The sequence below is a fragment of the Mastigoproctus giganteus genome, chromosome 9 (assembly GCF_048544385.1).
Source record: "Mastigoproctus giganteus isolate SK-2022 chromosome 9, ASM4854438v1, whole genome shotgun sequence".
Classification (NCBI taxonomy): domain Eukaryota; kingdom Metazoa; phylum Arthropoda; class Arachnida; order Uropygi; family Thelyphonidae; genus Mastigoproctus; species Mastigoproctus giganteus.
In genome coordinates this window covers 109,390,132-109,415,147 of record NC_143583.1, presented here as the reverse complement: position 1 = coordinate 109,415,147, position 25,016 = coordinate 109,390,132, and the positions used below count along the sequence as shown (strand labels likewise).

The following is a 25,016-nucleotide window of genomic DNA, read 5'->3' as shown; positions in this document are numbered from 1 at the left end:
CTCGCCGGTGCCTAGTCTCTAGACACTGTAATTTGCAAAACTTAAGCCTTTCTTTGTAAGAGCAACCCTTTGTTCCATTCACTAATCTTGTTGCCCTTCTCTGTACTCGTTCCAGCAGCTCTAAATCCTTCTTGAAATGAGGCCTCCAGACCTGTATACAGCACTCAAGGTGTGGCCTGACCATTGCCTTATACAAAGGAATAATCACCTCCTTATCTCTGCTAGAAAAATTCCTGTATATCATTGATAAGACACCATGAGCTACTCTTGCAGCCCGCCTGCACTGCTCAGAGAACTTCATATCTGCCTGCACAATTACCCCCAGGTCCTTTTCATTCTCTATCACTGTCATTGTAGTACCACAGAGTTGATATGTTGCTCTGGGGTTGCTGTTTCCCATATGTAGTACTTTACATTTGTCAATGTTAAACTTCATTTGCCACCTCTCAGCCCATCTGCTCAACCTTTCCAGATCCTGTTGCCGCAGCATAGCATCAGTAGTGTCCTTAACAACCCTGCCAACTTTTGTATCATCTGCAAACTTGGACATTAAGCTTGATATACAATCATCAATATTATTTATAAATACAGGAAACAATAATGGACCCAACACTGAACCCTGAGGGACTCCACTAATAACATTAGTCCACGATGAGCAGTGTCCATTGATTACCACTCTCTGTCTTCTCCCCCTCAACCACCCCTTTATCCATAGCAGCAATTTGCCTTCAATGCTACACTGCTCCAATTTGTGCAGCAATCTTCCATGTGCAACAGTATCAAAAGCCTTTCTAAGATCCAAGTATATAATATCAGTTATTTCCTGCATCCAGTTCTTTTTGTGACTGCATCATAGTATCCAATCAAATTGGTCACCAAGACTTCCCCTTAACAAAACCATGCTGTGTCCGAACTATAACTGAAGTCTTGTCTAGATGATCCTGCAATGCTTCTTTAACCAGTGCCTCCATTAATTTTCCTGGAACAGAAGTTAAATTCACAGGTCTATAATTACTTGTGTCAGCCTTTGATCCTCCTTTGTGAATTGGGGTCACGTTTGCACTTCTCCAGTCTATCGGTACCTCCCCTGAGTCCAAGGAAGTTGTCACGATTATGGCTGAGGGTTTGCTTACTTCCTTTGTTGCCTCCTTTAATATAACTGGATAGATCCCATCCACCCCAGGTGCCTTTCTTATGTTTATCTTCAACAATTTCTCCTCCACTTTACTCTCAGTTATTACAAGATTATCTAGCTTACTGCCAGAGTTGAAAAAGCGAGGGGAATGCCATCTTTGGCATTCCCCTCGCTGAATAACTCCTCATGTGTGAATGTCGATGCAAAATATTCATTTAGTTTGTTAGCTACCTGAGCAGGATCATCAACAGTTGAACCATCGATATCAAGTGGACCAATCTGATTCATCCCCTTCCTTCTAGAGTTTACATAAGTAAAGAACTCTTTGCTGTTTTTCTTTGCATCCCCTGCCAAAGATTTCTTGTAATCTGCCTTCGCTTGCCTAACCTCCTTTGTAACTTGGTTACAGATCAGCTTATATCTATCAGTGGCGTTTGTGTCACGTGTTAATTTATATGTATCCCATGCATTTTTCTTCTCTGCCATATATCTCATTAGTTCATTTGACATCCATTTAGGCCTAAACCTTGAACAATATTTCTTAGTTGGTATGTAAAGCCTAGTAGCTTCCAAGATAAGATTCTTTGAATGCTTCCCATTTTGAATTTGCTGTTGGTAACATCATCAGTTTGTCCCACTGTATAGAATTTAAATACTGTCATAGACCATCGTAGTCGCCTTGACGAAAGCAGTAACCCTTCCCTTTACCCCTGATGGTAGTTACCTCTTTGAGTAAATCCCACTTCAGCACACTGTGATTACTGCCACCTAGTGGTTCCTCTATCTGCAGATTCTTAATGCATGAAGAATCACTACTGATAATCAAATCAAGAGTATTACTCCCTCTAGTTGCGTCCCTAACATGCTGATGTAGAAAACAATCATCCAATAAATCCACAAAAGCCTTGCTAATGTGTGAGTGACCATCCCACAAATTCCAATCAATATCTGGGAAATTAAAATCCCCCATTATAAGACTCTGATGTACTGGCCCACTCTATTTCCCTGTACAGTTTCTTATTATACTCATCAGAGTCATTAGGCCTATAGCACACTCCTACTCTCAATTTTGATCTCCCAATGCTTATGTGACACCAAACTGACTCGACACTGCACTGTCCAGCGATGTCGACTGGCTTCACTTCCTTGGATTTTGTGTGTTTCTTAACTAATAGCATAACTCCCTCCTCCCTTCCTATCCTTTCTGTACACATTGTACTCCCCAAATTCCAGTTCTGCATTCCTTATATCTGTGTGACACCACGTCTCTGATATCCCAACAATATCTGCCTTTGATGCTTTGAGCAATACCTCAAATTCATCAAATTTATTTACCAAACTGCTAGCATTGGTGTGCATGCAAGTATACATGCATCTGTTCTTTTTCTTAGCTACCCTAACAGAACCCATGTGTTTAATTGTACTGCAATGACTCCCAGCAGTCTCTAAAATATCCTGCATCTTGTTTTCCAGGCTTCTGCTCATTCCAATAGAAGCAGTGCAAGAATCACATTCACCTCTGCCATGGCTACTGTTAATCTATTAGTCCTTGTTTCCCCCCAAGCTAGCAGTTTCCGATCCACCTAATACTGCCTCGATACATCACCAAATATTCTTGCACCCTTTCTATTTAAGTGTATCCATCCCTATAGAAGCAGTCCTTTCTGTTAACAAGTACAGACCAGGCTGAAAAAAATTCTACCCCTTGAGCCTTGCACAGTCTTTCCAGGGCCGAATTGAGAAAGAAGCTATTCTGTAATTAAATTTTTTTGATGAGTGTAGTAGTGCAGGTTGATTTTAATTTACATTCACCTCAAACTACATACATGAGGAGGCATAAATTCAAATTAAGGAAGGATGGTTTCAGAATAGATGTGTGAAAGTTTGCCTTTAGCCAGAGGGTGGTTGACTGTGGGATCAAACTTCCATCTGTTGTTGTGGAAGTTGATAGCTTAAATAAATTTTAAATAAATTAACCACTCACATTTGAAGCCACATTAAGAAGACAACGAGACATCCGACAATCTGGTTCACATTTGAAAAGCATAACAAAGATAATCTTCTCAACAAAATATATCAAAAATGATGTCATTGTAAAACACCTGACCGAATACAACTGGCAAAACCTATACCTTTTGAGCACTTATGCTGCTTTAACAGCATATTCTAAAACACCTGACCGAATACAACTGGTAAAATCTTTTCCTTTTGAGCACTTATGCTGCCTTAACAGCACTCTTGCAATAACTTTTATATATAGCACAAGAAGGAGCTTCTAAACAACTAAAAGTGCCAGAGAGGGCAAATCCTTGGTTCAGCCCACAATTAAAAATAATTTTCAAAAATAAACAGAAACTGTACAGGAAATGGAAAGGAACAGGGCATCCAGAGGATCATGTCTGGTACAAGCATGAAAGAGCACATTTTACAAAGGCTAAGAAACAGGCACACCTTGAAATGATTACAACAAAATTAAAAAAAGGCAAAAGAATTGCCAACAAAAAAAGCTACATGCATAAAATGACTGAGAAGACCTTTAAGGATTGGGCTGAAGCCAAGTTCAGAACACCCTTCAAAGAAAATAAAGTTAATAGTGAAGATAACATTAACAAGATGCAACCAAAAAAAATAAAGACATTACCAACACTAATAAAATTGTGACTAACAATGAAGAATTGAAGGAAATCAGTATTAGCAGAGACAGCTTAAAAAGAGCAATCAACAGCCTCCCAAATAAAGCAACAGTTGGGCCGGACAGACAAATTCCCACTATTTTTGATTAAAATCTGTAGCTGTTTCATTATCGATATATTATTACATCTATTTCACAGAATAATGGTGGAAGAGGGTTCCCAAAGCTGTGGAAAAGCTATTATGTAAAACCTATCCCCAAAATAAAAAAACCCTAAATCTGTAAACGACTTCAGACCAATCATTGCAGGCGCCTCCATAGCCAGGTGGGCAGGAGCAGCAGTGCGTAGCACACACTTCTTGATGAGACCAGGGTTCGAGCCCGTGACCACCAAATACGGAGGATGCGGAAAGGTCAGGGAATGATCACCGCATATCCCCGGAGCAATATGGCCTTAGTTGCTAATGCTCCAAATAACAAACAACAAACCAATCATTGTTGGATGCTCTTTACAAAAAATCTTCGAAAAAACAATCCTGGACATCATCATCCAACATTGCTTCAGACACAGACCTGAATACCTGCACTCAGTACTTCCTCAGAGATCGACCATCCCCAACCTCATAGGAACACTACTAAGGATTCAGCAAATGCTAAATAACAAGCAGCAACTGGATGTTGTTTTTCTAGATGTGGCAGCCACATTCAACAACATATCCGTCCCAGCTCTAATAGTTATTCTGAGGGACTACTTCCTCATTACGGGAAATGTCCTCCATTTAATGAACACTTTTCTGCGCAGAAAAATCACAGTAACAAATGGGATTATGTGCGCTACGTACCAATTCGATAAAGGAGTCCCACAAGGCGGCATATTGTCTGCCACACTCCTTGCTATAGCCCAAGAAACCTTCTTATCTCAAAACAGAAAGCAATTCATCACATATGCAGATGATATGAAATTTTTTTATTACCTCAGAAGACCAGAAATCTGCCAGCTACTGCAACCAGGTGGCTAACTCCAAAATAAAAGAACTACGAAAATACCTCGGCTCTATCGGGCTACACCTAAATGAAGACATGACTGCCCAAATGACTTTCACAAATAAAATAAATCCAAAAAAAATAATATACATGAATGACATCCTTGTCCAAAAGGTTCAGTCACATGTTGATCTTGGACTCAAGTAGGATGAAGGACTGAACTTCCTTCCGCACTATGCTTACATTTGTAGGAAAACTTACGAGGTGCTCTGGACAACCAGGCAGGAGCTCACCGGTATTAGAAACCCCAATTTAATGATTCAGTATATTAGATGTGTTATCCCTATTCCTCTATACGTGTCACAAATCTGGTTTTCGGCTCCTGAAAGCACTATAACTGCTTTTCTAGGAATAGAATAGTGGCTCTTGAGATGGCTAAATAGAATTACAGCTAAGCCTTTTACCATCTCAAGAGCTGTACTATACTCCAATTTAAAAGTCATTCCCTGGAGACAAATGATCACTACAAAGAAAATTAATGACACTTGCTCAGATCTTAATGGGATGGCTGGATACACTGAAAACCCAAGAGTGGATAGTAACACCTGGAGAAAAACAAAGACGAGTTGCAGATAAGGAACAGCAACTGAAGCCCACATTTACGCAGTTGAAATAGTCTGGGAAGATTCTTTCCAGCAAACACTCTAAAGCTGTTTAATACCCTAAATATCAACTCTGAAAAACTCTGCACAAGCAAAACATATACAGATGTAAGAAAAATAAACAGCACTAAGAACCTCCATAAATTAGTTGACGGGAATCAGGAATCCCAACCTCACTGGAAACACTCTCTTAGATATGTCTTACCTACTCCACTCCCACAAATTGTATATAATGTTATTCTGTCGCATGTATTGTATAATTTAGTAACGAGTATTATATATAATGAAAACAGTAAAATTGAACATTTCACGCTTTTATTCTGTATTATATTTATTCTGTATACTGTTCTGCTGCGAATATCCATGCTAATGTAAATATGGTGTTGTTATGCTTTAAACGCAGCGGTATAAAATTTTACTCATTTATTTATTAAGTAAGTCTTAAGCAGATTACAAGTTGTTAATGTGTTGTATAATTCTGATAATAAGTACTACATGTATTGTATAATTTAGTAACGAGTGTTACATATAACGTAAAATTGTATATAATATTATTCTGTCGCATGTATTGTATAATTTAGTAACGAGTATTATATATAATGTAAAATTGTATATAATATTATTCTCTGTTGCATAACAAAATATGTATCTACACTCCCTAGTCAATGACTGTAACTGGATGTCTTCTAGGAGAAATAGATAATAATAATAATAAATTCAATTAAAAAACTAGACAAACTATTTGGAGGGGATGAATAGATGAAATGGGAAGTGTTTTTTTTTCGCTAATGCTGTATAAGCTTGCTTTACAGAGCTGCCAACACACCATGCCATAATAGCAGACAAGACAATCCTGCACAACAGGCTGGACATAACCCCCAAGGTCCTGGGCTGGATATCATCATTCTTCTCTTTCTTGGTGATTCCTTTCTACTTTTCTCTCTCTCTCTAAGCCTCAGGCTTCCTTGCACTATATGGCTAATAATAATAATAATAATAATAATCATTTGCCACTACTAATGCTATACTGATGTCTCTGTAGGTTGTATAAGATTGGTGAAATTTGCAATATGCACAATGTTGATGATGGGGGAGAGAAATTCACTGGAAAACAGTTTCCAAATAACACCACTAAAGGATTATGTGAAGCCAGCATTACATCAATTATTTAGGCCTAATGTCATCTGTCATTTTCAACAGCAAGTTGGCAGCGAAGGATTACATTTTCATCATCATCATGTAAAAGATTTAATATTTCTTGCCGTGTGCCACATATTATGTGGCACACAACATCTGGCAAAATGTTGCTTACATGCCGTGCGGTGCTGACTTTGAAATCCACCGGTAAGCAAATGTTCGTATGATAAACATTGCCCTTTAGATAGCCTACAACGCCACCACAGTCACATGGGGTCAAAACGGTGTTGGGCCCATTGTGACTGCCTGGCAGCACATTGCAGCTTATCACTCGTTTTCAGAGAAATGAGTCTTAACATGTGAGTAGCCATCACTATGTGCTTGTTTTAAAAATCAGAAAAGTGATAATTGGAAAATGGGAGTTAAATGATTTTATAATAGCTGAGAGCAAAGTGGAGGAGAAATTGTTGAAGTTAAACATAAGAAAGGCGTCTGCTGACGAGGGAAAGGGAGTCTGCTGACGAGGCTACTAGTGACGGTCGTGTTCAAAGCCGCTAAGTGGATTTTTCTTATTTATTGATTTGAAATTATTGTTTTTCTAAAACTTTTGATTTAAATTTAGTAGTATAACATTATTTTGTGATTTTTTGATTAATTTGGTGTATTTATTCTTTACTCGGCCTTGTAAAAGTATTGGTAAGGGTTTCCACGTGTTCGTAACTACTGTTACCGTTAGTAACTTTCCCGCCATTGTGATACCGTACTAGATATACCGTAGGTTATATACCGTACTAGATAGCGTTAGTCGAACTTCGTTAGCAGTTAAATTGTACGTTTAAATAAATACATATAACGACTTAGATTACAAACGTAATATAATTAATAACATAACATAATTAATTAATAAATTAATAGAATCATGACTCAGACCAGAGCAGCAAAGCAAAAGGCTCAAGCTAATGGAAGTGCTGTGGCTCAGAGCAGAACTGAGGGGGGGCAGTTGTCCTCTGACTCACAGCCTTATAAAATGCACTGTTTGCTTGATGTTTGCAGAGCAATCGGGTACGGGACATGATACTGCCACGGGGGATGTCTTTGTGTGTGTGCAATGCAAGGAGTGTATCGATATCAGGCAACAACTCGGCGTTCTTGTGGGCCTATATGAGAGCTTGAAGGACAGGGTGGATGCCCTCGAAGAAACTAAATTGAGGGGCTCATCAAGCTCTCAGCTGCCCACATCAACGCCAGAGCTTGCACTTGGGCATCGCGTGACACAGAGACAACCCCTAAGGCAGAATACGCTGGTCCCGAAGGAACTAGTAGTTGTTGGTGACTCTATGGTCAGGGAAACGGGGAACATGCTTTGTAAAAAAGATAGGTGGAACAGGACCAGGGTATGTCTGCCAGGGGCAAAGGTTGATGACGTTGTAGAGCGAATATCATCTTTTAAGTGCACAAAAGGTGATATAGTTGTACCCGTTGGCACTAATAATATTAAGAGTAGGAGACCGGCAGAATTACTTAACAAGTACAGGTCACTGTTGAACAAAAGCCGAGAATTAGGGTTGAATTTGAAAGTGTCTGCAATTCTGCCCAGACACGATAGGAGGGAGTATATGATGAGAGCCTTGTCGATCAATTCGGCCCTGGAAAGATTGTGCAAGGCTCAAGGGGTAGAATTTTTTTCAGCCTGGACTGTACTTGTTAACAGGAGAGATTGCTTCTACAGGGATGGGATACACTTAAATAGAAAGGGTGCAAGAATATTTGCTGATGCTATCGAGGCAGTGTGAGGTGGGTCGGAAAACTGCTAGCTTGGGGGGAGACAAAGACCAATAGATTGACAGTAGCCACTGGCAGAGGTGAAAGAGATTCTTGCACTGCTTCTATTAGAATGAGCAGAAGCCTGAAAAACAAGATGCATGGTATTTCAGAGACTGCTGGGAGCCATTGCGGTACAAGTAAACACATGGGTTGTGTTAGGGTAGCTAAGAATAGAAACAGGTGCAGGTATACTTGCGTGTACACCAATGCTAGGAGTTTAGTAAATAAATTTGATGAATTTGAGGTATTGCTCAAAACATCGAAGGCAGATATTGTTGGGATATCAGAGACGTGGTGTCACACAGATATAAGGGATGCAGAACTGCAATTTGGGGAGTACAACGTCTACAGAAAGGATAGACAGGATAGGAAGGGACGAGGGGTTATGCTATTAGTTAAGAAACACATAAAAACCAAGGAAGTGAAGCCAGTCGACATCGCTGGACAGTGCAGTGTGGAGTCAGTTTGGTGTGACATAAACATTGGGAGATCAAAATTGAGAGTAGGAGTGTGCTATAGGCCTAATGACTCTGATGAGTATAATAAGGAACTGTACAGGGAAATAGAGTGGGCCAGTAAATCAGAGTGTCTTATAATGGGAGATTTTAATTTCCCAGATATTGACTGGAATTTGGGGGCTGGTTACTCACACACTAGCAGGACTTTTGTGGATTTATTGGATGATTGTTTTCTACATCAGCATGTTCGGGAGGCAACTAGAGGGAGTAATACTCTTGATTTGATTATCAGCAGTGATTCTTCATGCATTAAGAATCTGCAGATAAATGAACCACTAGGTGGCAGTGATCACAGTGTGCTGAAGTGGGATTTACTCAAAGAGGTAACTACCATTAGGGGTAAAGGGAAGGGTTATTGCTTCCGTAAAGGCGACTACGATGGACTGAGACAGTATTTAAATTCTATACAGTGGGACCAACTGATGATGTTACCAGCAGCAAATTCAAAATGGGAAGCATTCAAAGAACTTATCTTGGAAGCTACTAGGCTTTACATACCAACTAAGAAATATTGTTCAAGGTTTAGGCCAAAAGGGATGTCAGATGAACTAATAAGGCATATGGCAGAGAAGAAAAATGCATGGGATACATACAAATTAACACATGACACAGAAGCCTATGATAGATACAAGTTGATATGCAACCAAGTTACAAAGGAGGTTAGGCAGGCGAAGGCAGATTACGAGAAATCCTTGGCAAGGGATGCAAAGAAAAACAGCAAAGAGTTCTTTACTTATGTAAACTCTAGAAGGAAGGGGTTGAATCAGATTGGTCCACTTGATATTGATGGGTCAAGTGTTGATGATCCTGCTCAGGTAGCTAACAAACTAAATGAATATTTTGCATCGACATTCACACATGAGGAGTTATTCAGCGAGGGGAATGCCAGAGGTGTATTCAACTCTAGCAGTAAGCTACAGAATCTTGAAATAACTGGGAGTAAAGTGGAGGAGGAACTGTTGAAGATAAACACAAGAAAGGCACCCGGGGTGGATGGGATCTATCCAGTTATATTAAAGGAGGCAGCAAAGGAAGTAAGCAAACCCTTAGCCATAATTATGAGAGCTTCCTTGGACTCAGGGGAGGTACCCATAGACTGGAAATGTGCAAATGTGACCCCAATTCACAAAGGAGGATCAAATTCACAAAGGGGACCAACTGATGATGTTACCAACAGCAAACTCAAAATGGGAAGCATTCAAGGAACCAATCTTGGAGGCTACCAGGCTTTACATACCAACTAAGAAATATTGTTCAAGGTTTAGGCCTAAATGGTTGTCAGATGAACTAATGAGACATGTGGCAGAGAAGAAAAATGCATGGGATACATACAAATTAATGGGTGACATGGAAGCCTATGATAGATATAAGTTGGTCTGTAACCAAGTCACAAAGGAGATTAGGCAGGCAAAGGCAGACTATGAAAAATCCTTGGCAAAGGATGCAAAGAAAAACAGAAAAGAGTTCTTTACATACTTGAACTCGAAAAGGAAAGGGATGAATCAGATTGGTCCACTGGATATTGATGGTTCAACAGTTGAGGATCCTGCTCAGGTGGCTAACAATCTAAACGAGTATTTTGCATCTACATTCACGCATGAGGAGTTATTCAGGAAGGAGAATGATGTAGGTAAAGTAAACATTGGCAGTGAGCTGGATGATTTTGTAATAACTGAGAGGAAAGTGGAGGAGAGATTGTTGAGGATAAACATAAAAAAGGCACCTGGGGTGGATGGGATCTATCCAGTTATATTAAAGGAGGCAGCAAAGGAAGTATGCAAACCCCTAGCCATAATTATGAGAGCTTCTTTGGACTCAGGGGAGGTACCCATAGACTGGAGATGTGCAAATGTAACCCCAATTCACAAAGGAGGATCAAAGGCTGACACAAGTAATTATAGACCTGTTAGTTTAACTTCTGTTCCAGGTAAATTAATGGAGGCACTGGTTAAAGAAGCACTACAAGAATTCAGTTATAGCTCAGACGCAGCATGGTTTTGTTAAGGGCAGGTCTTGCCTGACCAATTTGATTGGATACTATGATGTAGTCACAAAAGAACTGGATGCAGGGAATAACTTTGATATTATATATTTGGATCTTAGAAAGGCTTTTGATACTGTTGCACATGGAAGACTGCTGCACAAATTGGAGCAGTGTGGCATTGGAGGCAAATTGCTGCTATGGATAAGGGGATGGTTGAGTGGCAGAAGACAGAGAGTGGTAATCAATGGACACTGCTCAACGTGGACTAATGTTATTAGTGGAGTTCCTCAAGGTTCAGTGTTGGGTCTGTTGTTGTTTTCGGTGTTTATGAATGATATTGATGATGGGATATCAAGTTTAATGTCCAAGTTTGCAGATGATACAAAGGTTGGCAGGGTCGTTAAGGACAATACTGACGCTATGCTGCTGCTGCAACAGGATCTGGAAAGGTTGAACAGATGGGCTGAGAGGTGGCAAATGAGGTTTAACATCGACAAATGTAAAGTGCTGCATATGGGAAACAGTAACCCCAGAGCAACGTATCAACTCTGCGGTACTACACTGACAGTGGTGGAGAATGAAAAGGACCTGGGGGTAATTGTGCAGGCAGATATGAAGTTCTCTGAGCAGTGCAGACGAGCTGCAAGAGTAGCTCATGGTGTCTTGTCAATGATATACAGGAATTTTTCTAGCAGGGATAAGGAGGTGATTATTCCCTTGTATAAGGCAATGGTAAGGCCACATCTTGAGTACTGTATACAGGTCTGGAGGCCTCATTTCAAGAAGGATGTAGAGCTGCTGGAACGGGTACAGAGAAGGGCAACAAGATTACTAAATGGAACAAAGGGTTGCTCTTACGAAGAAAGGCTTAAGTTTTGCAAATTACAGAGTTTGGAGACTAGGCACCGGCGAGGTGATCTGATAGAGGTGTATAAGGCTTTGAATGGTTTGAGCATGCTCAATGCCAATGGGATTCTTCATCTTTCTCAGAATAATCACCTCAGAGGGCATAAATTCAAATTGAGGAAGGACGGATGTCGGATAGATGTGCGGAAATTTGCCTTTGGCCAGCGGGTGGTTGGTTGGTGGAACCGACTTCCATCACTTGTTGTTGAAGTTGATAGCCTAAACAAATTTAAAGCTCAACTGGACAGGTATTTCGAACGAACGGAGGGGTGAAATGGGAGTGGGTTTTTTTTTTTTTTTTTTGGCTGATGCTGAATAAGCTTGCTTTCTTGCATCATATGCCTCTGCTAATGCTAATGCTAAAGGCTGACACAAGTAATTATAGACCTGTGAGCTTAACTTCTGTTCCAGGAAAATTAATGGAGGCACTGGTTAAAGAAGCACTGCAGGATCATTTAGACAAGACTTCAGTTATAGCTCAGACACAGCATGGTTTTGTTAAGGGGAGGTCTTGCCTGACCAACTTGATTGGATACTATGATGTAGTCACAAAAGAACTGGATGCAGGGAATAACTTTGATATTATGTACTTGGATCTTAGAAAGGCTTTTGATACTGTTGCACATGGAAGACTGCTACACAAATTGGAGCAGTGTGACATTGGAGGCAAATTGCTGCTATGGATAAAGGGGTGGTTGAGGGGGAGAAGACAGAGAGTGGTAATCAATGGACACTGCTCATCGTGGACTGATGTTATTAGTGGAGTCCCTCAGGGCTCAGTGTTGGGTCCATTATTGTTTTCTGTATTTATAAATGATATTGATGATGGTATATCGGGCTTAATGTCCAAGTTTGCAGACGATACAAAGGTTGGCAGGGTTGTCAAGGACACTACTGACACTATGCTGCTGCAACAGGATCTGGAAAGGTTGAGCAGATGGGCTGAGAGGTGGCAAATGAAGTTTAACATTGACAAATGTAAAGTACTACACATGGGAAACAGCAACCCCAGAGCAACGTATCAACTCTGTGGTACTACACTGACAGTGGTAGAGAATGAAAGGGACTTGGGGGTGGTTGTGCAGGCAGATATGAAGTTCTCTGAGCAGTGCAGACGGGCTGCAAGAGTAGCTCATGGAGTATTGTCAATGATATACAGGAATTTTTCCAGCAGGGATAAGGAGGTGATTATTCCATTGTATAAGGCGATGGTCAGGCCACACCTAGAGTACTGTATACAGGTCTGGAGGCCTCATTTCAAGAAGGATGTAGAGCTGCTGGAACGAGTACAGAGAAGGGCAACAAGATTAGTGAATGGAACAAAGGGGTGCTCTTACGAAGAAAGGCTTAAGTTTTGCAAATTACAGTGTCTGGAGACTAGGCACCAGCGAGGTGATCTGATAGAGGTGTATAAAGCCTTGAATGGTTTAAGCATGCTCAATGCTGATGGGATTCTTCCTCTAGCTTAGAAAAATCACCTGAGAGGGCATAAATTCAAATTGAGGAAAGACAGATGTAGGATAGACATGTGGAAATTTGCCTTTAGCCAGCGGGTGGTTGGTTGGTGGAACAGACTTCCATCCCTTGTGGTGGAGGTTGATAGCCTAAATAAGTTTAAGGCTCAGCTGGACAGGTATTTTGAACGAACAGAGGGGTGAAGTGGAAGTGGGGGTTTTTTTTTTTTTGGCTGATGCTGCATAAGCTTGCTTTCTTGCATCAAATGCCTCTACTAATGCTAATGCTAATGCTAAAGGCACCTGGGGTAGATGAGATCTATCCAGTTATATTAAAGGAGGTGGCAAAGGAAGTAAGCAAACCCTTAGCCATAATTATGAGAGCATCCTTGGACGTCCCCACGGACTGGAGATGTGCAAATATATCTCTAATTCACAAAGGGGGATCAAAGGGTGACACGAGTAATTGCAGACCTGTTAGTTTGACTTTTGTTCCAGGGAAAGTAATGGAGTCACTGGTTAAAGAAACATTGCAGGATCATTTAGACAAGACAGCAGTAATAATTCAGACACAGCATGGATTTGTCAAGGGGAAGTCTTGTCTGACCAATTTAATTGGATACTAAGATGTGGTCACAAAGGAACTGGATGCAAAAAATAATTTTGATATCATATACTTAGATTTCAGGAAAACTTTTGATACTGTTGCACCTGGAAGACTACTGCACAAATTGGAGCAGTATGGCATTAAGGGCAAGTTGCTACAATGGGTAAAAGGATGATTGAGTGGGAGAAGACAGAGAGTGATAATCAATGGGTACTGCTCTATGTGGACTAATGTTATTAGTGGTGCACCTCAGGGTTCGATGTTGGGCCCATTGTTGTTTTGTATATTTATCAATGATATTGATGAAGGTATATCAAGCTTAATGTCAAAGTTTGGAGATGATACAAAGGTTGGCAGGGTTGTTAATAACAGTAATGGCAGTATGCTGCTACAACAGGTTCTGGAAAAGTTGGGTAGATGGGCTGAGAAGTGGCAACTGAAGTTTAACATTGACAAATGCAAAGTACTGCATATGGGTAGCAGTAACCCCAACTATACCAACTATGTGGTGTTACACTCAGGGTAGTGGAGAATAAAAGAGACTTGGGGGTAATTGTGCAATCAGATATGAAGTTTTCTGAGCAGTGCAGACAGACTGCCAGAGGAGGTTATGGGGGTTTTGTCAATGATATATGGGAATTTTGCGAGCAGGGGATGCGATTATCCCCTTGTATAAGGCAATGGTCAGGCCACACCTTGAGTACTGCGTACAGTTCTGGAAGCCTCATTTTAAGAAGGATGTAGAGTTGCTAGAACGAGTACAGAGAAGGGCAACAAGACTGGTGAAGGGAACAAAGGGTTGCTCTTATGAAGAAAGGCTTAAGTTCTGTAAATTGCAGCTTCTGAAGTCTAGACACCTACGAGGCGATCTGATTGAGGTGTATAAGGCCTTGAATGGATTGAACAGGTTCAATGCTAATGGGATTCTTCCTCCTGCTCAGATTATAAACCTGAGGGGGGCATAGATTCAAACAGAGGAAAGACAGTTGTAGAATAGATGTGCAGAAGTTTGCCTTTAGCCAGGGGTAGTTGAATTCTGGAACAAACTTCCATCTGTTGTTGTGGAAGTTGATAGCTTAAATAAATTGAAGGCAAAACTAGACACGCATTTGGAATGAATGGATCAGTGAAATGGGAAGGGTTTTTTTTTTTTTTGACCTGATGCTGTATAAGCTTGCTTTCTTGCATCATGTGCCTCTACTAATGCTAATATCCTGTTTCATTTACATTTTCGATTTTTAAACATGGATGTTGAAGGGGGTATATCTTCCTTTTCTCCTGCAAAGTTGCCTGGACAACATATTCATTAATATTCAGAACATCTAATATACAATACTTCAGTAATAAGGAAAAGAAGTTTCAAATGCAGTATCAAATGGGCTTATACCAACACAAAATGTTAAATACTGGTATGTAGTGTATTAGTGCAGTAACAGTGTGAAATGTGTTGTGAGTAGTGGTAAATGTTGCCTTGCATCATTTGTCATTAGTAGTGGCAAAAGATGCAAGAAAGCAAGCTTATATAACATCAGCCAAAAAAAAAAAAAAAAAAAAAAACACTTCCCATATCACTTGTCCATCTCTAATAGTCTGTCTTCTTTGAATTTATTCAAACTACCCACTTCTGCAACACCAGATGGAAGTTTGTTCCAGCAATCAACTACCCACTGGCCGAAGGCAAATTTCTGCACATCTGTTCTACAACCATTCTTCCTTAATTTGAATTTATATCCTCTCGTGTGTTTAGTGAGCAAGTGGAAGTATTCCCCATGCATTGAGCTTACTCAATCCGCTGAAACCCTTAAATACCTCAATCAGATCTTGCAGGTGCCTAGTCTCCAGATGCTGCAGTTTGCAGAATTGAAGCCATTCCTGGTAATCACTTTCTTTTGTTTCCCCATGCTAAACTCATTGCTCTTTTCTGCACACATTCCAAGAGATCAATGCCTTTCCTAAAATGAGGCTTCTGGACCTGTGTGTGGTATTGAAGATGTGGTCTAGCCATTGCCTTATACAATGAGATAATTATCTCCTTATCGCTGCTCACAAAATTCTTGTATATCATTGATATTTCAGACTTTTATTAGATCACTTTGGTAAAAGTTTGCATTGGTCAAGAACCCGAAATTCAAATTGGTAAATTTTAGGATATACTGGATTTCAGGCTTTTACACTAACATGCGCGTACGTGTGTGTGTGTGTGTGTGTGTGTGTGTGTGTCACTTCCATCCTTAAGATTAAATAAGAAAATTAAGTGATAACCACTGTCATAATGATGATGGAAGTTAAAAGAGTCAGCAGTAATAGCAATAACAAATATGCACCTACTGTAGTTTCATATTTCCATCAAACTATATTCAACCTGAACATAATTTATTATCTGCTATTAATATATTTGATACATACCTATCAGCAAATAACTTTGCTCTTAAGCTAATTCCTACAATAATCAACCTAGGAATTAACATTGTTTAATCAAAACCAGGTTAGTTGTTTATAACACAATTTTAAAGACTATTTTCCCCTGTAGACATGAGAGCTCGATAAGAAATAAAGGAATTCCTAAAAACTTTGAATGTTCTGAAGTGAGACTTTAAAAAAAATAAATAGCATTAACAGATGAAAGGAATAGCATGACCATGTTACAAATGAAGCAACGAGAAGAAATATTTAACTGATATCTAAACAAAGGTGGTAAGTGAACTAACCTTAAGATGGTATGAGCACACAGAATGAGGGGAGAAGGGAGATTGACTAAATAGGTGTTTGATGCAAAAAGGAATGATAACACTACGTGACGAAATTTTTTTTTTCATCATACCTCTGAAACAGAAGTTCGTTATTCTGAACAAAATGTTCTGATTATGAAAATATCAATCTTTTACTTCTGTCACGTCTACATCAAAAGATATATGCTTTTTTAAAATTCCTTGTTTTTATGCAATATCAGCATACATGGTTGTAATTATTACACACAATATATGTTACTTAGACGTGTTTCTCACTCAATGATTTCCTTTAATACTTTCCTTTAATTCCCGTTTAAGGAACCAACAGTAATCTCCCATCATGGCAGAGTCCCAGTGACCTTGGTATCATTTTTCCATTGCAGATACGTCCTGGTGGAAGTGCTCTCCTTGTTCATCACTGACATCTGCTAAGTTTTTAGGAAAGAAATCCAGATGGGAATGAAGGAAATGCATTTTTAATGACATTCGGCACCCCATGTTCTTGTAAAATTTCAGCAAGTTTGTCACCAGTTGCTCATAGTTCTCTTCTTTTCTCTTTCTGAGGAATCTGTGTACCACAGCCTTGAAAGATCTCCATGTAGCCAGTTCAACATCATTCAGGTTTCTTTGCAATGCTTCATCTTTTAGGAGCTCTCTTATTTGAGAACCTATAAAAATTCCTTCTTCAGCTTTGCATGAGATAAATTTGGAAACATTTTCAGTAAATATGCAAATCTTCTGCTTTCTTTATCCAGTGCCTTAGTGAAATTCTTAATCAGTCCAAGCTTGATGTGTAAACGGGGAAGAAAAACCTTTTGTGGATCAACCAAGAGGAGAAGGGAGATTGCTTTTGCTGGGAATATATTCATCTCTCTTGTCCCGGTGTTGTACGACGTAGTGTTTGGCTGTTGCATGACTATCCCACAAACACAGGAAACAACGGTATTTAGTGAAACCACCTTGCAACCCAACAAGCAGTCCAGTCACTTTGAGATCACCACAGATATTCCAACCATAGTCATTGTAACATATAGCAGCAAGAATCTGGGACATACTATCGTAATTTCTTTCAGGCCAACAGCATGAATGAGAGGAATTGATGGTAAAGTATTTCCATTATGAAGCAGTACTGCTTTCAAACTTAGCTTTGACACATCAATGAAAAAATGCCATTCAGAAGTATTGTGATCAATGTTCAGTTCATGCATAAGATCAATGACGTATTTGCAGACACACATGTTGTTTTCCATTGCAAAATATCTTGAAAACTCTTCATTTCGCTTACGGTATATTGTAATGTTTGTACCTTTGGCAAGTAAGTTCCACTGTTGTAGACTGGATCCGAGTAATTCAGCCTTCTCTTTGGGTAAGCCCAAGTCTCTGATCAAGTCGCTTTATTCTTCTTGTTCAATGTAGTGTGAGGCCTTTTCTTTTTCTGGCTCATAGTCCAAATCATGTGAAGTACATGGTTCTGCATCCGGCAAAATGATTTCTTCTGTACCTTCATCACTACTTCCAATACCTCAAGATTTTGGTGGCACAGGTACTGGCAGTTCTTTACCGTGTGGCACTGGCTTAATTGCTGAAGGGATATTTGGATATTTGATGCAGTGCTTGCTCTTTTTGGAAATGCCTTTTATTTTTGTCATGCAGAAATAGCAGCTGTTGAAATGATTCTTGGGCTTGCACCACACCATAGGGACAGCAAAAGGTAATGCTCTCAGCTTGCCATATAACCACAGCCTTAATTGTACTTCGGCTGCACTGATCTTGTATCCGAAGTACAATGAATATGCAACTTTTGCGATATTGTATATTTTCTTCCTCTGAGTTTTTGGGGTTGAGTCCACAAGCATAGCAGAAGTTGTCTGGGTGATTGACACAAGTTCTGTGCTTTGTCTTCTCCATTTTAACAATGCATTAACCTAAAAACAGTAAAAGCAATTGGTAAATTTGAACAGAATGTGAATTCTTGTAGCATAGTTTATCATACACTATATATTGAACAGTTGAATGGTGTAATAAAATTAATAAAAATACTGACTTGCCTGGAAAAGTGCATCAAAATCAAAATATACTATATTGCAAGAACAGTAATGATGTACTTGCTTAACTTTTAGCCTAATAAACAAAACCAACCAAAAGTTAATAAGTTTAAAAATTGTATTTCAAACAGTAATGATATCCTTGTACAGAATCCAGTTATCTATCTCTACATAAAACTTGACCAGAAACAACCATTGATTTGTTGGAGGTAAAAATCATGTTGGGTAGTGTAATAGGAAGAGAACAGTATTGATACGGTTAAGGAAGCATTAGAGGAAAGAGTTCACATTGGTTAGGGCTCCAGATCTAGCGTGAAATAGGATAGCATAGAATAAAATAGTGAATAAGATGCTGATAATCCAGGACTGATGTGTATAACAGATTTGAATTATGATGATGATAATCAAAATGATAAACAAAAGGTAGGAAGGTTGAAACTGTTTATTATGTGTTCTTGAATAAAACAAATAGTAGAATTAAATAAATAATATGAAAAATTAATTTAGTTTATATGCTAATATAAACTAAATTAATTTCAGAATCTATGTAATAACATGCTTATTGTATTAATAATAAAGATGTATGAAGGGAGATTGTTCCAGATAACAGAAGTTGAAGGAATAAATGTGGAAGAAGAAAAGTTGGTTCTCTGAGTATGAAGTTGAACAATAAAAGAATGCTGACTTGTTGCAGCATGTGTTTGGATAGTTTTGGAAGAGACAATGGGAATTATAGAAGCCAATTCAGAAGAATAGTGTCCATGAAAGTATTTATACAAAAGGGATGCAGCAGAAACAGAATGTCTATGAGACAGTGAGTGGAGAGATTAATTAATTAATGTGGAAACAATATTGCATGGTAGGGTGGTTGTAAAAAAAATACTGCTGAGAGCAAAAGAGAAAGCAGTTTTTTAAATGCAGAGAAAGCAATATTTGTGACGTGTTTATTCCAGGAGAGATTAGAAGTCAGGGTAATCCCTAATAGAGATATATTTGTTTGCAAATCTGAGTGTCATCAAAAAAAGCACATAAGCAGAAGAATCCTTTTTGTAAGATGTAAGACAAGACTGAGTTTTAGAAGGATTGAAATCAACTAAGTTATCTTGCCCCACTGGGGAATTATCTGGAAATTGGCAGTGAAGGAATTGGTAGTGGATAATGAGAAGTTGAAGCTGTTTGTGCAGAGCAAGGTTTTTCAAACTGGAAGGTGGAATGCAGTGTGCTGTCATCAGAAAAATTATTATTTGGTATTTCTGGTTACTGGAAGAAGGTTATTAATATACAAGAGGTAAAGAAGTGAAGATTTGAGAATGCCAGCATTAGTGGAGAAGTTAGAAGACAGAGAGCTATCTACTATTACCTACAGTGAGTGGTCAGAGAGAAAAACTGGATACCCAATTAGAAAAAAACAGTTGGAAAACCATAAGATGGAATCTTATTTAGAAGATCTTTATGCCATACACAATCAGAAACTTTTTAATTAAACTTTTTAAACTTTTTGAGTTTCACCAAACTTTTCCATTGAATTTGACCACAGTTGGGTAACATAAGCCAGTACATCACCACTGGATGAACACTGATAGAATTCATACTGATGATCATTGATCAGATGGATGGTTTCTAGATAGTTTAGAAGTTGATGGTTAATGTATTTCTTCATTACTTTAGAAAGAGTAGAAGTAAATGCAATGGGATAATAATTGGATGGTAGGAATTTTCACCCCTTTTAGGAACAGACTGGATATGAGCATATTTTGAAGCAGAAGGGAAAACACCAGTTGAATAAGAAAAAAGCGACACAAAACAGGAGTAAGCCCAGGAACACAGGTTTTGAGAACAAGTGGAGAAATACCATCAAAACCCGGCACTTGGCTTCAGACTGTTCAAAATTCCTTTGATATCCTTTTGACAGAAGACTACAGGAGGTATTAAATGGTAGGAGTATGTAAATACTGGGAATGGTAGGAGGTACTTTAGCTAGATCATCAATACATGAGTTAGAAGAAAAGTAGAATGCTAGCTTTATCTTTTGCTGAGCTGGAAATAGAACCATCTGGTTTTGATAGAGGTGGGAACAGAAATGGACAAAAGTTGCAGCCAATAGCTTTGGTGAGAAACCAGACTGCTTGAATACCATTTCGACAAGAAACAAATTTTCTATTCTTAGCCTGTTCAAAATCTAGTTTGGACTGATCACTAACTGCTTTTCAATTTTTGTGAGCTTTGGTGTAAGCAGAAAAATTAACCCGGAGATTTGGATGCAAGCAAATTGCGATTATGCAACATTCTTATCTTGAACAACCTTAGCACTTTTATTGGAAAACAGAGTGTTTAGATAAATGAAGCAATTTTAGAGTGGAGTGTGGAATACGTTTCTGTAAACATAATCTTTCAAATACCCAATAGCTAAAAAACTGCAAGAGTTAAAACTGTAAATATCGAAACACACCACTGGGAAAATTCATACTGATTATTTTGTGTTGCAAATTTTTCTGTGAGCAATGACTCCCAGACTGCTGGGAGTCATTGCAGTACAAGTAAACACATGGGTTGTGTTAGGGTAGCTAGGAATAGGAACAGGTGCATGTATACTTGCATGTGTAATCCTGAGTATAACATCCATTCACAAGTACATGGTGGGTGACCACCCAGGTGTGAACCGACGTAAGCAGGGGTCGAGGTGTGGCACCCACACCACATGGAGGAACACTGCCCCTCTATGTTACCACCAGTGAAATACCACCACTTCGCTTATTCGAGGCTTGAAGTGGTGGAACCCATGTTTAGTCTCTAGAGCAAAGTTCCGGTCAACCCTTCCCTATCTCTTCCATCATGCAGTATGATTGATGACTTTTGAGGTTATGATGAACATCATGGCGAGATCCAATATTCCTTACATTTCAAGGGTACAGCTCTAAAATGGTGTTCGCAGGCCGGCCGGTAGTTAGTACACCGGACCGAATCTATTGGTAACTCTCTAGGAGGCTTCCGGATCAGCTAGTGTATAATCTTGCTATCTCTACTCTGCCAGATAGTGACTGGAGGGAGTCCGAGTAGTGTGTATGCGGGGAGCATTGTCGAGGCCACGTTATGTCAAGGATCTGGGTATATTCTTACCACGTGTACGCCATATTCAAAAATTTCATTACTTCATACAGCATGTCCCACCCACTTTTTCTTACTATTGAATACACCATGAATTGTCTACTAATACTAACTAATAGAGCAAGCTTATCTGCGAAAAGATCTAAACCTCCCAAGCACTTCCTAATTTATTTCACAAATATACATGGTCTTAATTCTAATCTCAACGATGTCCATTTCCACTTTCAGTCTGCCAAACCCCAAGTACTTTTTCTGACAGAATCTCAGTTATTGGTTGATTCAACTACTGCTCATCTCAGATGCCCAAATTATTTGCTGTATGATTCCTTTCGCCTCAAAGGTGTTACTTGTGCATATGTCTTTTCTGATATTCCCTGTCAGAGACTTGGCAATTTGGAATCTCCTCTCTTTGATCTTCTCTGGCTTAAAATCTCTCTACCTCATTGTGTCAAATTCATCTGTTGTCTCTACCGTTCTCCCAACTCCACTAATCACTTAGAGCTCTTTGACTTCCTCTCTTTGCAACTTGACTTTCTCCAGTCCAACTTTCCTAACGGTGAGGTAATTTTCCTTGGCGATTTTAATGTTCACAACTCCAGCTGGCTTCCATTTTCTAGTCACACTGACCCAGCAGGTCGAGATGCTGAGCTTTTGCAATTACTAATGACCTAGCACAGATTGTTCATTTACCTACAAGACTACCGGACAATCCTAATCATACAGCCAATAGGCTCAATCTTTTTCTCACAAACAACCCTTCTAAGTACAAGGTTGAAGTGAGAGCTCCTTTAGGCACTTCAGATCACAACTTGGTGATTGTCTCTTCTCCAATGGAACCTTTATCTCATGGCTATTCCCAACCTCGTGTTGTTTGGCATTACAAGAATGCAAAATGGGATGACCTGCGAGACTTCTTTTCTTCTTTTCCTTGGTCGGATTACTGTTTCAAAACTTCTGATGTCAACGTTTGCTCAGGTCGTGTCAGTGAAATTATTCTTGTAGAAATGGAATTCTTTATTCCACACTCCACTTTAAAATCTTGTCCTTTATCTAAACCTTGGTTTTCCAATAAATGTGCTAAGGCTGTTCAAGAGAAGAATGTTGCATATCGTAATTGGCTTGTTTCTAATTCTTCAGTTTCATTTTCTGCCTACACCAAAGCTCGCAACAATTGTAAAGCAGTTATTAATCAGTATAAACTAGAGTTGGAACAGGCTAAGAGTAGAAAACTTGCTTCTTGCCCTAATGGTAGCCGAGCATTCTGGTCTCTTGGCAAAGCTATTGGCCGCAACTTTTGCCTATCTCTGCTCCCACCTCTGTCCAAACCAGATGGTTCTGCTGTCACTTCAGCCAAGGATAAAGCTGACCTGCTAGAATCCCATTTTTCTTCCAGCTCATGTATTAATGATCTTGGTAAAACACCTCCCACCATTCCCAACATGCTCCATTCAATGCCTCCTGTGGTCTTCCGTCAAAAGGATATCAGAAGGATTCTGATGAATCTTGATGCTAAGAAAGCTCCAGGTCCTGATGGTATTTCTCCACTTGTTCTCAAAACCTGTGCTCCTGAACTTACTCCTCTTTGCTGCCTTTTTTTACTTTCTTATTCTAAAGGTGTTTTTCCTTTTGCTTGGAAATTTGCTCATATCCAGCCAGTTCCTAAAAAGGGTGACAAATCCCTCCCATCCAATTATCGTCCCATTGCAATTACTTCTACTCTTTCTAAAGTAATAGAGAAATCAATTAACCGCCAACTCTTAAACTACCTAGAAACCTTCCGTCTGATCAACGATCGCCAGTATGGATTCCGTCAGTGTCGATCCACTGGTGATATTCTGGCTTATGTTATCCATTTATGGACTAATTCAATGGAAAGGTTCGGTGAGACACAAGTAGTTGCTCTTGACATCTCAAAGGCTTTTGATCGTGTTTGGCATAAAGGTCTTCTAAACAAGCTGCCATCTTATGGTTTGCCAACTGTTTTTAGTAATTGGTTATCTAGTTTTCTCTCTGATCGCTCACTGAGGGTGATGGCAGATGGCTCTCTGTCTTCTAACTTCTCCACTAATGCCAGTGTCCCCCAAGGTTCAGTTCTTTCCCCCACTCTTTTCTTCTTGTATATTAATGACCTTCTTCCATTGACTGGAAATCCTATCCATAGTTTTGCCGATGATAGCACATTGCATTCCACTTTTCATTTTGAGAAACCTTGTCCTGCTAAATCAGCTTCAACTTCTCGAAAATCTGCTACCAATTCCTTAAATGCCGATCTTCCGGTAATTCTCCAGTGGGGAAAGACAACTTAGTTGATTTCAACCCTTCTAAAACTCAGTCTTGTCTTATATCTCGCAAAAAGGATTCTTCTGCTCCTATGCTTATCTTTAGTGACACTCCGATTTCTAGGCAAAATGATATATCTCTTTTGGGGATTACCCTGACTTCTAATCTCTCTTGGCACAAGCACATTACGAATATTGCTTCCTCTGCATCTAAAAAACTTGGTTTTCTCTTTCGCTCTCGGTGCTACTTTTCTTCCAAACAGGTGCTCACTCTGTATAAATCGCAAATCCGCCCTGCCATGGAATATTGTTCCCACATCTGGAGTGGTGCCTCCAAAACCTCTCTCAGGCTTCTTGATTCCATTCAGAAGAGGGCAGTTAGGTTAATTAATGATTCATCTCTAACAGAGTCTCTCCACTCACTTTCTCATAGACGTACTGATTCTGCTGCATGTGTCTTCTACAGATACTTCCTTGGGCACTGTTCTTCTGAATTGGCTTGTATAATTCCCGCTCTCTCTTTCAAAACAGTCCGAACATGTGCTGCCACCATCCAACATCCATTTACTGTCCAACTTCAAACCCACAGAACCAACTTTTCATCTTCCTCATTTATTCATTCAACTGCCGTTTTCTGGAACAACCTTCCTTCATACATATTTCCTGAAAATTACAGTCTACAGAAGTTCAAGTCCAATGTCAACAAATATCTTCTTTCGTCTTCTCAACCTCCAACCCAAGCACGGTACTAAGTACTATAGGTTCTAATACCTCTCTTGTTTGGGGTTAACATAAAAAAAAAAAAAAAAATGTACACCAAAGCTGGGAGTTTGGTAAATAAATTCGATGTATTGCTCAGAACATCAAAGGCAGATATTGTTGGGATATCAGAGACATGGTGTCACACAGATATAAGGAATGCAGAACTGGAATTTGGGGACTACAATGTGTACAGGAAGGATAGACAAGATAGGAAGGGAGGAGGGGGTTATACTATTAGTTAAGAAACACATAA

General features: G+C 39.4%; 1 protein-coding gene across 1 annotated transcript in view; it reads left to right on the top strand.

Annotated features, from left to right (window-relative positions):
* The window catches only part of LOC150080631 (glycerate kinase), a 55,538-nt gene that overhangs the window by 24,506 nt on the left and 6,016 nt on the right, over positions 1-25,016 (top strand). The window lies entirely within an intron of this gene.